This window comes from Bos javanicus, chromosome X, assembly GCF_032452875.1.
Source record: "Bos javanicus breed banteng chromosome X, ARS-OSU_banteng_1.0, whole genome shotgun sequence".
NCBI lineage: Eukaryota > Metazoa > Chordata > Mammalia > Artiodactyla > Bovidae > Bos > Bos javanicus.
Window position 1 is genome coordinate 82886957 of NC_083897.1, and position 11462 is coordinate 82898418.

Genomic DNA, 11462 nt, shown 5'->3' on the forward strand with positions numbered 1-11462 from the left:
ATAGAGACTATGTAGAGGTAATAAAGGTTAAATGAGGTCATAAGTGCTTGCATACGTGTGTGCATGCATGCTTCGTTGCATGTGTTTGACTCCTTGCAACCCTATGGACTGTAGCCAGCAGGCTCCTCTAGAGTGGGACCCTAATCCCTCAGGCTGGTGTCCTTGTAAGAGGAGGTGACCCCAGAGCTCTCTCTCTCTCCCACGTGAGACCATAGTGAGAAAGGCAGCTGTCTGCAAGCCAGAAAGAGAACCCTTTCCAGGAACCAAGTCTGCTAGCACCTTGATCTTGGACTTCCCAGCTTCCAGACTGTAGGGAAATAAATTTCTGTTGTTTAAGCCACTCAATCTGTGGTATTTTCTTAAGGCAGCCTGAGTAGACTGAGAGAGTGACTGTGATATTCAGCAGCAAGATCGAAAGAAAGCTCCCAGCCCACTGTGCAATCCCACTCTATTTCTTTGACCTTTTTGGTATTCAGTGAGAGCCAGGCTGGGTGTCCTCCCAGCCCTGGCTGTGGGGCCTAAGAGGAAGGGGAAAGGAGACAGTTTCTGAAGCTGAAGCTGGCTTGATGCATCTGCCTATGAACTAGATAGGGCTGCTCGAGCAGCTGGGGCCCTGGGTGTGAGGCCACCTCCCCAGGCGGGGCCAGGAACGCTGCAAGAGGAATTAATTCCAGCTGAAAATCTGCAGCAAGAAGCAGGGCAAATGCATGGTGCCATCAATACACAATTCATTTGTGACTGTGAACAGCATATTTGGGACGTGACAGCGGACTGCAGGGTCAAGCAGCCAGCAGAGCTGGTTTGGTTTGGAGGCAGTTCAAGACTCTAAACTAAAAAATCATATTTTGGTGGAAAGACCATGAGCATCTGTTTCAACTCCAAGACTGGCCCCTCTCCATTGATGTTGCTGATCTGATTTCTTTTGTCAAACTGTGGTGTAAGTCTCAACTGTGGCCCCTAGAAGGAAAGCTCCCAGTTGTTCAATGGCATCTCACCCTTGGGGATGTACCTGAGTTATCTTTTGCTGGGTAACAAATTATCACAAATTTAGTGGCTTAAAACAACAACAAATTTATTATCTCATGGTTTCTATGCTTCAGAAGTCTGGGTGAAGCTTGCCTGAGTCATCTGCTTGGGGTTTCACTAGGTTGAAATCAAGGTGTCCACAGGACTGCAATCTTTTCTGAAGCTTGGAGTTCTCTACCAAGCTCACTAGTTGTTGGCAGAATTTAGTTCCTTGTGATTGTAGGACTTAAATCTTCATTTTCTTACTGGTTGTTGATTGGGGATTACTCTCAGCTCCTAGAGGTCACTCTCGGGTCCTTGCCACATGGCCCTTTCCATAGGCAGTTCATAACATGATGTTTTACTTCGATGAGGCCAAAAAAGAGCACCTGCTTGGCCCTCTGTCTCTCTGACTCTCTCCCTCTCTCATTTTTAACTTTTTATTTGGAAATAACTATAAAACTGCAGGAAGTTGTAAATATAGTACAGAGAAGACCCATGTTTCCTTATCCTGTGTTCCTCAGTGATTACATCTTATTTAATTATAGTATAATATGCAGATGGTGACTGCAGCCATGAAATTAAAAGATGCTTACTCCTTGGAAGGAAAGTTATGACCAACCTAGATAGCATATTGAAAAGCAGAGACATTACTTTGCCAACAAAGGTCCATCTAGTCAAGGCTATGGTTTTTCCAGTGGTCATGTATGGATGTGAGAGTTGGACTGTAAAGAAAGCTGAGCACCAAAGAATTGATGCTTTTGAACTGTGGTGTTGGAGAAGACTCTTGAGAGTCCCTTGGACTGCAAGGAGATCCAACCAGTCCATTCTAAAGGAGATCAGCCCTGGGTGTTCTTTGGAAGGAATGATGCTAAAGCTGAAACTCCAGTACTTTGGCCACGTCATGCGAAGAGTTGACTCATTGGGAAAGACTCTGATGCTGGGAGGAATTGGGGGCAGGAGGAGAAGGGGACGACAGAGGATGAGATGGCTGGATGGCATCACTGACTCGATGGATGTAAGTCTGAGTGAACTCCGGGAGTTGGTGATGGACAGGGAGGCCTGGGGTGCTGTGATTCATGGGGTCGAAAAGAGTCGGACATGACTGAGCGACTGAACTGAACTGAACTGACTGATCCAATCCAGGCAACTGACGTTGGTGCGATGTATGCAGTATTCTTGCCTGGAGAATCCCAGGGACAGAGGAGTCTAGTGGGCTGCCGTCTACGGGGTTGCACAAAGTCAGACACGACTGAAGTGACTTAGCAGCAGCAGCAGCATGCATGTAGTTCTGTGCAATTGTATTGCATGTACAAATTTGTGTAACCACCACTGCAGTCAAGTTTCAGAACCATTTCATCCTTTCAAAAGTCTCCCTCCTACAACTCTTTTATGGTCACTCCCACCCCCTCCCTCCCACCATCTCTAACTCCTGGCAACTATTAATGTGCTCCCCAACTCTATAATTCTGTCATGTTGAGAATGTTATATAACATACAGAACGTGACTTTTTGAGACCTTTGGCTTTTTTTTTCACTCAGCAAAATACACTTGCAATCCACCTAAGCTTTTGAGTGTATCAGTTGGTTTGTCCCTTTTTATAGCTGAGTAGTATTCCATGTTCTGGATGTACGACAGTTTGTTTACTCACTCATTCGTGAGGGACATCTTGGTTGTTTTCAGTTCTGGTTGTTACAAATAAAGCTGATATGAACAACTGTGTGCAAATTTTTGTGTCAACATAGGTTTTCATTTTCCTGGGATAAACATAAGAGTACAGTTGCTGAGCTACTTGGTAAGTGTATGTATAGTTTTTAAAGAAATTACCATACTCTTTTTCCAAGGTGGCTATATTATCTTACATTTCTACCAGGAGTGTATGAGTGATCCAGTTTTTCACCTCCTCACCAGCATTTGGTGTTGTCACTTTTAAAAAAAAGTTTATTTTAGCTTTTTGGATGCTGCTGCTGCTGCTAAGTCGCTTCAGTGGTGTCCCACTCTGCAGGACCCTATGGACAGCAGCCCACCAGGCTCCTCCATCCACAGGATTCTCTAGGCAAGAACACTGGAGTGGGTTGCCATTTCCTTCTCCAATGCATGACAGTGAATAGTGAAAGTGAAGTCACTCAGTCGTGTCCAACTCTTAGCAACCCCATGGACTGCAGCCTACCAGGCTCCTCCATCCATGGGATTTTCCAGGCAAGAGTACTAGAGTGGGTTGCCATTGCCTTCTCCAGCCTTTTGGATAGGTGACTTTAATCCCGTTATGACTAATGATGTTGAACATTTTTTCATTTACTTATTTACTATCTCCATATTCTCTTCAGTGTATCTTCATGCTGCTACTGCTGCTAAGTCGCTTCAGTCGTGTCCGACTCTGTGCAACCCCATAGACGGCAGCCCACCAAGCTCCCCCATCCCTAGGATTCTCTAGGCAAGAATACTGGAGTGGGTTGCCATTTCCTTCTCCAATGCATGAAAGTGAAAAGTCAAAGTGAAGCTGCTCAGTCGTGTCCGACTCTTAGCGACCCCATGAACTGCAGCCTACCAAGCTCCTCCGTCCATGGGATTTTCCAGGCAAGAGTACTGGAGTGGGGTGCCATTGCCTTCTCCGCATATATCTTCATACTTTTTGCTTATTTTCTAATTGGATTAGATAGCTTTTTACCACTGAGTTTTGAGAGTTCATTCATGATACTTCTCATTTATCGTATACATGTTTGCAAATATTTTTTCCTAGTCTGTAGCTTTCTTTTCTGTCTTGTAACAAATCTTTCACAGAGAAAAAGTTTTTAATCTTGATGACATCAAATATATTCATTTTTTCTTTTATGGATCACTCTTTTTGTATCAAACCTAAGAACACGTTAATTCCTAGGTTCCAAAGATTTTTTTCCTATGTTTTCTTCTAAAATTGTTATAGTTTTACATTTTATATTTAAATCTATGATCTACTTTGAGTTAATTTTTATATGAGGTACAAAGTTTACACGAAGTTTAATTTTTTTTTTCCTGCCTATGGATATCCAAATGCAGCAGCATTGTTTGTTGAAAACAATTCTTGTCTCTTTTCAGGGCTCACCTGATTCAGTTGCCATTCAGAATAATCTCTTTTTTGATTAACTCAAAATCAACTGATTACAGACTTTAATTACATCTGGAACATCCATTTTGAAATGTGGTAGCATAGCCCATCATATCTAATACTCCTACCTACACTCAAGGGGAGGAGGTTATATAAGGATATGGATCACTGGAAGGGTCATCCTACAAGTCTTTTTGTCACTGGCTGGGAACATCCATTCACACCCATTTTTTTTTCTCCCTGGGTTTGAGAAAGACTACCTAGCCTTGGTGTCTTGTCTAGGTGAGGTATGGTTGGTCTGGGAAGTTCCATAGGGAGTTGAAGTTAGGTAAGGGTGCATGTATGAATGCCAAGCCCCAAGCCAAATATGATTTGGTTGTTTCTTCCAAGAGTCAGGGCCGGGTGCTTTCACTCTGCACTAAATAGCTATGATGGGGACGTGAAACATGGGGTGGGAGAAGAGCACTATTACGTGAGCTTTTTTCCTTGAAAATAGACTTCAGATTAGCCAATGCAGAGCAGAAGCTTTCCCTAGGCCCAATTAACATAGGAAATGCCCATTCTCTTGCAATCTATTTTCTAACCTTTACCAGAGTCAGTATTCTGTCTCTGATCTATTCAGCTAATGAATGTTCTAGTCAGCTAATCATCAGTGTTTGAGGCCCAAAGGTTAAACTTCTTTTAGCTCTGCCTTCTTTTAGCCATGGAACTCCTTTTGTACCTTTGTACTTCTCTTGAAGACATCTATCACATCTCTTATTTCTGAAAGAATCAGGTCTTCAGAAGGGAATGCTCAATTGGAGCCTTGTGGTAAAAGCTTCAACAGCTCCTCTGAAACTGCACACCAGCCCTTAATGTAGGGGGACTCGGTTGACTCTCTGACCTTTCAGTGCAAGGTGATGTGGTGAAATCAGGTCACAATAGTGTTCTTTCAAGCTGGGGCACACCAAGAAATTGTAAGGAATAAGTGGCAAGTAAGGCTGAGAAAAATTTAAGAAAAAAGATGCATTTAGAAATATAAAAGGAAGGCCATTAGAAGAAACCCACTTGAAATGAGTGAGATCCAAAACCTATTTGTTAATCAGTCCTTCATGAAGCCAAAAACAAACAAACAAAGCAAAACTTAAAGCAAGATGAGCTAGAAGAATCACAGAAGTCTCATCTGGTTGCAAACAGTCTTTTATTCTCCCACCCCCATACTGCTCTGAACTTTCTTCCTTACCCAGCCCATCATTCCCTATATGAATGGCATCTCTGGAGCTGAGCAGTATGGCAGCCGTGATTCCATTGTGTGCTCTACAAATACCTCTCTAAGGTAAGCAAGTTCCTCTACATGCTCAGCCTCTTCTCAGTGTGCACCCTGGACCTCCTGCACTAACTCCTAAAACCAGGTTCTTTGTGGGCACAATACTTTCTCTACAACTCAGCTCCACCTCCCACATCCCACCAGTGCACTGCCTCAAAGTAGGATCAGCATCCCCTAAATCCCTGCAGCTGCTCCCAGACCACTGCTCCCCACTATTGTGTAAAACCACTTTCTCCTTCAATACTCTTTCCATCTGGTATTATATCACCCTCTATCCTCCTCCTTCCACCATCGCTGTCATCTACTCTCCCACATTCTTAGAGGATTTTGGTTCCCTCTGGTTTATATACCCCTTTCCTATTTCAACTGCTGTTGTCCACTGGCTGATTTCAAAATGCATGCAGATGATTCCACCCATTTCTATAGCCCAGTGGTTCTCAACCTGAAATCACTTGGAAAACTTAAAAAAATACTTATGCTTAGGACCAACTCAAACCAATTGCATCTGAATGTCTGTGGATGTTAGCATAGATTTCTTTAAAGCTCCCAGGTGATTCTAGTGTGTTGGGATTGCAATGAACATTAAGATTTCCATTACAAGCTGGAACAAGGACTATTGTCCTGGCCTCACAGATCCTTGACATCCTCAATTCTAATGACTTTCATTTCCACTAAACTTCAGAAAACCAACTTCATGGTCATATCCTGACCTTTGTATCACCTAGAATCTCATTACTTCTGAATTCTGTCATCCCAAGAGTCCCACTACAATCTTCTAGCTCTCATACTTCCCTACTTGCATACCTCTTTTATCTCATTATAACTTCACACCCTTAACCCCATCATTCTCCTAATTTATTAGCAACCCTCCATCCTTGCTTCTTTTCCTATACATTCTGGCTTCTGTGGTTGACCATTCTGACCAGTATAACTTTACCCCCCAAGCTCTCTTACCTATCTATCACACTTATCTTGCAAATCCCCAAACCCTGATTCAACTGAAAAATCTGCCTCCTCTGTTCTTCTGCCAGAACTTCTAGAGAAGAATTGGATGCCCGTCAAATGGATACCACTACAAATGTGTGATTTCTAACTTTAGTTGTTTTCTGAACACTGTTGATCCTTTTATTTCTATTCAGCTCTCTCCCATTTCCCTTGGCCACAATTCTAAACATTTGCCCCTTTTTTGAATAGAGGCCATAAGTTATGAGCTCCCCTTCCAGAATCACAAGCTTTTCTGCATCTCCTAGTCCCTCTCTCTTTCCTTTTGCTCTGAGAAGAGTATTCCTTTTCCTGAAAAAGGCTAATTCTTCTTTCTGTGTTCTGGATGCAATCATCATGCCTGCTTCTTTGTTGTCTCTTCAATCTCTGCTGGCTTCTTCCCCTGAGATTACACACACACACACACACACACACACACACACACACACACACAAATCTCATCTTCTAAAAACTCTCTCTTGAGCATCTATTTTCTTTCAGCTAGTATCTTCATGTGTTGAGCCTCAGCTAACCTTGAAAGAGTGGTCTAATTCATTGCCTCCATTTCCTCTCCTCTCAGTTACTCCTCAGACCACAGCTACCAGGCTTCTGCTACTATGCTAATTGTACGGGCAATCGTCAGGGCAGAAGCCACAGGGGCATTTGCAATCTTTCTTTGATTGGACGTCTTCTCTACACCATTTGTGCTAAGTACTACTGCCTTTTGAAAACCTACCTTGGTTCTCATGATTGTCTCCTAACATGGCTCACCTCCGACCTCTTTGACTGTCTGCTTCTTCTCAGTCTTCATTGCTGCATTATCTATAGTCTTTTTAAATTGAAGTATAGTTGATTTACAGTGTGTGTTAGTTTCATATAAACAGTAAGGTGATTCTGCTTATATATATATATGTACTTTTCAGGCTTCCCAGGTAGTGCCAGTGGTAAAGAACCCACCAACCAATGCAGGAGGCATAAGAGATGTGGGATCGATCCCTGGGTTGAGAAGATCCCCTGGAGAAAGGCATGGCAGCCCATTCCAGTTTTATTGCCTGGAGAATCCCCATGGAGAGGAGCCTGGCAGGTTACAATCCATGGGGTCGCAGAGTCGGACACGACTGAAAAGACTTAGCACGCACACACACATGATTCTTTTCAGATTCTCTTCCATTATAGTTATTATAAGATATTGAACATAGTTCCCCTGTGTTATACAGTAGGTCCTATTATTTATATATGTTATACACAGTAGTGTGTATCTGTTAACCCCAAATTCCTAACTTATGCCCCTATACATAGTCTTTCATGTGTATTTTTAAAGTTGGCATATTTGAAAGTCCTGTCCTTAATCCTCATTGCTTGTCTCTATACCTTCTTGCTTTTGTTGTTGTTGTTCAGTCACTGAGTTGTGTCCAACTCTTTGTGACCCCATGGACTGCAGCACATCAAGCTTCCCTGTCCTTCACTATTTCCCAGAGTTTGCTGAAAATCATGTCCATTGAGTTGGCGATGCTATTCAACCATCTCATCCTCTGTCGCCTCCATCTCCTCCTGCCCTCAATCTTTCCCAGCATCAGGGTCTTTTCCAGTGAGTTGGCTCTTCACATCAGGTGGCCAAAGTTATTGGAGCTCCAATCAGCATCAATCTTTCCAATGAATATTCAGGGTTGATTTTCTTTAGGATTGACTGGCTTGATCTCCTTGCAGTCTTTTGTACTCTCAACAGTCTTCTCCAGCACCACAATTTGAAAGCGTCAATTCCTTGATGCTCAACCTTCTTTATGGTCCAACTGTCCCATCCATACATTACATATGGAAAAACTATAGCTTTGACTAGACATATATTGTTGGCAAAGTGATATCTTTGCTTTTTAATATGTGGTATAGTTTTGTCATAGCTTTTCTTCCAAGCAGCAAGCATCTTTTAATTTCATGGCTGCAGTCACCATCTGCAGTGACTTTGGAGCCCAAGAAAATAAAGTCTGTCACTGTTTCCATTGTTTTCTCTTCTATTTGCCATGAAGTGAGATGCCATGATCTTCGTTTTTTGAATGTTGAGTTTTAAGCTAGCTTTTTTTTTTTTTTTAACTTTTGTTTGCATTTATTTTTTGCGGAATTTATTCCCAGGCCATAAGTTTTTGTTTCTCCAGTTTCTTCTGGGATATCTTTTTCTTCTGTGCAACCTTCTCTTCTGGTTTAGGAACAATCTGTTGTTTTTCAGTAAGAGTCATCTCAATGTGGCAGGGAGAGCTCATGTAGGGGTTGATCCGACCGTGAGCTCTGTAAGTCCTGCGCTGCATCTTGGGGCTTTGTTCACTTGGATGTGCTCAATGACCAGAGAATCTGCATCTAAGTCCTTAAGTTCAGAATGACTCTCTGCATTTTTGAGCATGCGTAGTAAAAATCCAGCACTCTTCTTGGGCCACCGACCCTGCGTCCAGCCCCACTGTTTGGCCTGTGCACACCTACCAACTCCACCGTTGTAGCGACGGAATGGCACACATCGCTTCTTTAAAGTGACATCCTTCAGACACTTGGTGGCTTTTCAGATATGCATACCCTTTATGGCCTGGGCAATTTCACGAGTGTTCTTAAAGTGAACACGAAGATTTGAACCTCTTGATTTGCGTGATTTTGTGGGGTTTTCTGGGTTGAGTGAATAGCGCACCATTTTTAGAGGTCATCTCAGGCCACTCACCTGAAAAAAAAAAAAAAAACTAAGCTAGCTTTTTCACTCCCCTCTGTCACACCATCAAGAAACTCTTTAGTTCCTCTTCACTTTCTGCCATTAAAGTGGTGTCATCTGCATATCTGAGGTTATTGATATTTCTTTTGGAAATCTTGATTCTAGCTTGTGATTCATCCAGCCTGACATTTTCCAGAATGTGCTCTGCATAGAAGTAAAACAGGTGACAATATACAACCTTGTTGTACTCCTTTCCCAATTTCGAACCAGCCAGTTGTTCCATGTAAGGTTCTGTTGCTTTTTGTCCCACATACAGGTTTCTCAGGGGGCAGATAAGGTGGTCTGGTATTCCTATCTCTTTAAGAACTTTCCACAATTTGTTGTGATCCACACAGTCAAAGGCTTTAACATAGTCAATGAAGCAAACGTAGATGTTTTTCTGGAATTCCCTTGCTTTCTCTATGATCCAACAAATGTTGGCAATTTGATCTCTGGTTCCTCTACCTTTCCAGCTAGTACATCTGGAAGTTCTTGGTTCACGTACTGCTGAAGCCTAGCTTGAAGGATTTTGAGTGTAACCTTCCTAGCATGAAAAATGAGTGCAATTGTCTGGTAGTTTAAACATTCCTTGGCACTACCCTTCTTTGTGATTGAAATGAAAATTGACATTTTCCAGTCCTGTGGCCACTGCTGAGTTTTCCAAATTTGCAGACATATTGAGTACAGCATTTTAACAGCATCATCTTTTTGGATTTGGAATAGCTTAGCTGGAATTCCATTACCTCCACTAGCTTTGTTCGTAGTACTGCTTCCTAAGGCCCACTTGACTTCACACTCCATGATGTCTGGCTCTAGGTGAGTGATCACACCATCATAGTTATCTGGGTCATTAAGACCTTTTTTGTATAGTTCTTCTGTGGATTCTTGCCATTTCTTTTTAATCTCTTCTGCTTCCATTAGATCCTTACAGTTTCTGTCTTTTATCATGCCCATCCTTGCATGAAATGTTCCCTTGCTATCTTCAATTTTCTTGAAGAGATTGCTAGTCTTTTATTGTTTTTCTCTGTTTCTTTGCATTATTCGCTTAAGAAGGCCTTCTTATCTCTTCTTGCTATTTATTCTCTGAAACTCTGCATTCAGTTGAATATATCTTTCCCTTTTTCCCTTGTTTTCACTTCTCTTCTTTCTTCAGCTATTTGTAAAGTCTCCTCAGACAACCACTTCACCTTCTTGCACTTCTTTTTCTGTGGGATGGTTTTGATCACTGCCTCCTGTACAATGTTATGAAACTTTGTCCACAGTTCTTCAGGCACTCGGTCCACCAGATCTAATCCCTTGGATCGATGTGTCACTTCCACGGTCATTTAGGTCATACCTGAATGACCTAGTGGTTTCCCTACTTTCTTCAATTTAAGCCTGAATTTTGCAATAAGGAGCTCATGATACAAGCCACAGTCAGCTCCAGGTCTTGTTTTGCTGACTGTGCAGAGCTTCTCCATCTTTGGCTTCAAAGAACATAATCAATCTGATTTTGATACTGATCATTTGGTGATGTCCATGTGTAGAGTCGTCTTTTGTGTTGTTGGAACAGGATGTTTGCTATGACCAGTCTGTTTTTTTTGACAAAACTGTTAGCCTTTGCCCTACTTCATTTTGTACTCCAAAGCCAGACTTGCTTGTTACTCTAGGTATCTCTTGACTTTCTACTTTGGCGTTCCAGTCCCCCATGATAGGTGGCACTAGTTGTAAAGAACACACCCACCAATGCCAGAGACATGAGATATAGGGTTGATACCTGGGTTGGGAAGGTCCCCTAGAGAAGGAAATGGCAACCCACTCCAGTATTCTTATCTGGAAAATTCCATGGACAGAGGAGCCTAACAGGCTACAGTCCATGGGGCTGCAAAGAGTAGGACATGATTGAGTGACTAACACTTTCATGATGAAAAGGACATCTTTTTTTACTGTTAGTTCTAGAAGGTCTTGTATGTCTTCATAGAACCATTCAACTTCAGCTTCTTTGTCATTAGTGGTTGGGACATAGACTTGGATTACTGTGATGTTAAATGGCTTGCCTTGGAAATTAACCAAGATCATTCTGTCATTTATGAGATTGCATCCAAGTACTTTGTGGCTCAGCTGGTAAAGAATCCACCTGCAATGCGGGAAACCTGGGTTCAATCCCTGGGTTGGGAAGATCCCCTGGAGAAGGGAAAGGATACCCACTCCAGTTTTCTGGCCTGGAGAATTCCATGGACTGTATAGTCAGTCCATGGGGTAGCAAAGAGTCGGACACAACTGAGGGACTTTCACTTTGACCGCATTTGGACTCTTTGTTGACTACGAGGGCTACCTCATTTTTTCTAAGGGATTCTTGCCCACAGTAGTAGATGTAATGG

The 11462-nt window shown here is 42.4% G+C and overlaps 1 pseudogene; it reads right to left on the reverse strand.

Moving 5' to 3' along the window:
• Window positions 1–8177: 8177 nt before the first annotated feature.
• Window positions 8178–9050, reverse strand: LOC133242476 (large ribosomal subunit protein uL22-like; annotated as a pseudogene).
• Between the last annotated feature and the right edge of the window lie 2412 nt (window positions 9051–11462).